Source organism: Lissotriton helveticus, chromosome 7 (assembly GCF_964261635.1).
Source record: "Lissotriton helveticus chromosome 7, aLisHel1.1, whole genome shotgun sequence".
NCBI lineage: Eukaryota > Metazoa > Chordata > Amphibia > Caudata > Salamandridae > Lissotriton > Lissotriton helveticus.
Genome location: NC_136068.1, coordinates 61,549,619 through 61,553,585, shown reverse-complemented (window position 1 = coordinate 61,553,585; position 3,967 = coordinate 61,549,619).

Below are 3,967 nucleotides of genomic sequence, written 5' to 3'. Positions count from 1 at the left end.
CAACCTGTTCGCTATGCCCCAAGTATAAGCAGTGTTTGCTTTTTACGTGCTACTCAATCAGTCATGTTTGTTTGTTCTTAGTGTTTACCAATTGAAAGGAATTAGGAATGAAGATACTCTGTATTACTTACTGAGGCACCACATCCTTGAAGATGTCAGTTTTGAAAAATTATCCATCTCAGACTTAAACAATCTGATTTCTAATGAATTCCAACTATCCAGTGCAAACAGCCTTTTCCAAATACAGGAAAGCCCTTGGAGCGTTTGTTCAAAGATATGAGCACAGAAGAACATAAAACAATCAAGACCCAGCATGAACCAAGAAAATGCGGTGAGTGGGTGAGCAACAACTCTACTCTGATGGAAGTGCCCTGCACATCACAGCACAATCCAGTACCAAAGAAGAAAGGGGATTGCATATCCCAACGCCAGGAACAGGTTGTCTACAGACCTGAGTTTCTTGCACTTTCTTTTTTTTTCTTTTCTTTTTTTTTATTGAGAGTTCCTAGACTTAATAGCACACAATATTTAGCATATACAAATACATATTCCAAAATATCGAAAGAGGAAGGGATTACTTAGACTTTAAAATACAAAATATTACAATCCTATAAATGGACATTTAAAATACATCATAGTGCAATCGTAATATATCTATACTACAAAAACAGATCCTAGTGAATTAATGTGCAAAGTGCTATATATCTGAGCAGATCCCTATTCATATATGTTATCCTTTTGGATCCAGCAAAAGATGTTATCTTATCTTTCAAACACACTCCAATGTTTCTCATACTTTCTTATTGTTCCTGATCATGTTGCATATTTCTTTTCCAATTCCTGTATTCTGGACAGTTTTACCCTCCACGCATTAAAAGTGGGTACCTTCTTCGATCTCCACAGTTGCAGAATTAAAGTTCTTGCTATTAGAGCTGCGATAAACAAGCCTTCCTCATGTGTGGAGGTAGTCTGAGAGCAGCCTAAAACTGCTGTAGATTGATCAAGCGAGATAAGGGGATCGATTATACATTTAAGGTATTCCTCAATCTCCATCCAGAAGCTCTGTATATTTGGGCACTCCCAAACAATATGCGACCAGGTTCCTTTGTCTGCCCTGTTCCCATGATGCACTGGGCCAGGGACAGACTACTTTGCATATAGCCAGGTTCTGAACTGGGATGGTGCAGTGAGCTAAAAAACTGTGATGGATCAATCCCTGATCTGTTGACTGGGTAGGAGTGTTCTGATTAACTCAGATACTCTGTCCATCACCACCCCCTTTTGAAAATATTTTGGCCACCATGAGTGTGGAAGGGCATGCTCAGACATGAGTCCCTTGCTCACTGCACCATCAGGATTCAAGCAAGCCGGGCCGAAGACGGCTGTAATGCCAGAAACCGGTCCCCGGAAGCTTGTTTCCTTTCCAGTGAAGAATTGGCTTGGTAGTTTGGTCTGCCCTGTTCCCATGATGCACTGGGCCAGGGACAGACTAACTTGCATATAGCCAGGTTCTGAACTGGGATGGTGCAGTGAGCTAAAAAACGGTGATGGATCAAGCCCTGATCTGTTGACTGGGTAGGAGTGTTCTGATTAACTCAGATACTCTGTCCATCACCACCCCCTTTTGAAAATATTTTGGCCACCATGAGTGTGGAAGGGTATGCTCAGACATGAGTCCCTTGCTCACTGCACCATCAGGATTCAAGCAAGCCGGGCCGAAGATGGCTGTAATGCCAGAAACCGGTCCCCGGAAGCTTGTTTCCTTTCCAGTGAAGAATTGGCTTGGTAGTTTGGTCTGCCCTGTTCCCATGATGCACTGGGCCAGGGACAGACTAATTTGCATATAGCCAGGTTCTGAACTGGGATGGTGCAGTGAGCTAAAAAACGGTGATGGATCAAGCCCTGATCTGTTGACTGGGTAGGAGTGTTCTGATTAACTCAGATACTCTATCCATCACCACCCCCTTTTGAAAATATTTTGGCCACCATGAGTGTGGAAGGGTATGCTCAGACATGAGTCCCTTGCTCACTGCACCATCAGGATTCAAGCAAGCCGGGCCGAAGACGGCTGTAATGCCAGAAACTGGTCGCCGGAAGCTTGTTTCCTTTCCAGTGAAGAATTGGCTTGGTAGTTTGGTCTGCCCTGTTCCCATGATGCACTGGGCCAGGGACAGACTAATTTGCATATAGCCAGGTTCTGAACTGGGATGGTGCAGTGAGCTAAAAAACGGTGATGGATCAAGCCCTGATCTGTTGACTGGGTAGGAGTGTTCTGATTAACTCAGATACTCTGTCCATCACCACCCCCTTTTGAAAATATTTTGGCCACCATGAGTGTGGAAGGGTATGCTCAGACATGAGTCCCTTGCTCACTGCACCATCAGGATTCAAGCAAGCCGGGCCGAAGACGGCTGTAATGCCAGAAACCGGTCCCCGGAAGCTTGTTTCCTTTCCAGTGAAGAATTGGCTTGGTAGTTTGGTCTGGGCCAGGGACAGACTAATTTCCATATAGCCAGGTTCTGAACTGGGATGGTGCAGTGAGCTAAAAAACGGTGATGGATCAAGCCCTGATCTGTTGACTGGGTAGGAGTGTTCTGATTAACTCAGATACTCTGTCCATCACCACCCCCTTTTGAAAATATTTTGGCCACCATGAGTGTGGAAGGGTATGCTCAGACATGAGTCCCTTGCTCACTGCACCATCAGGATTCAAGCAAGCCGGGCCGAAGACGGCTGTAATGCCAGAAACCGGTCCCCGGAAGCTTGTTTCCTTTCCAGTGAAGAATTGGCTTGGTAGTTTGGTCTGCCCTGTTCCCATGATGCACTGGGCCAGGGACAGACTAATTTGCATATAGCCAGGTTCTGAACTGGGATGGTGCAGTGAGCTAAAAAACGGTGATGGATCAAGCTCTGATCTGTTGACTGGGTAGGAGTGTTCTGATTAACTCAGATACTCTGTCCATCACCACCCCCTTTTGAAAATACCAGGTTCCTTTATCTGCACAATGGAAACATTTGTCTTCTATTTGCGGATATATATTGTGAAGGAAAGAAGGTAATCTTTATATCAACCATTTTTAATAGTATTGCATGCGTTTGAAGTTTGCCCCTCTAAAAATAACTGCATTGAGTTTTTTAAGCCTATTCCAGGTTGATTTAAGAATCTGCATATCTTCCCTTTTCTTCCATCTGTCTCTAGCTTTTTCATAAATAGAATCTGCTTTATCGTCATCCAAAATTTTAATCCAATTACTAATTTTCCGTAGTACGGGAGAATTAAGGGCTTTGCTGATAGTAGTTTTTATATACAGGCTTTCCCTATCCAGTTTTTCCAATATGGATTTCAAGCTAACAAACAACCATTTTAAGATTGTACTTGAGAGATTGAAGCCCGGCTTCAATCTCTGCCCAGGTTTTCCAGACGCTCTCTTTAATAAAATCCTGGATCTGGGTATACCCGTTTCCTTCCCATAACCTTAATATATATTCCCTAACAGACCTGTTTCCCCCATATATATAAATATAAACGGAAGCTTGGTCGAGATGTTAATTCTTGGAATATCATAGTGTGTTAAAAGCTGAGTTTTTTGTTTGAATAGCCGCTGTAGGGTCTTGTAACACACTTTTTTAGGGTACTTAGTAACTCTGGTGGGGTCTATTATGTTATACTCCCTTAACATCTTTATCATGAAAAAATTATCTGCCTCTTGAGGATCTGAAAAGAAACATCTAAAACTGTGATGTGCAAATGTTGCATAGTAATAGTTTCTAATATTTGGAAGGGATAATCCTCCATCCGATACCTAAGAATTTAAAGTGCTAACTGCTAATCTTGGTATCTTCTTTGTCCATAAAAAGGAGAAAAACATACTATCAATTTCTTTAAAAAAGGAAATCTGTATTGCACAGGGGGCCGCACTAAAAAGAAAGTTAAACAAAGGGAGAATAGACATTCGAAATTGTGCAA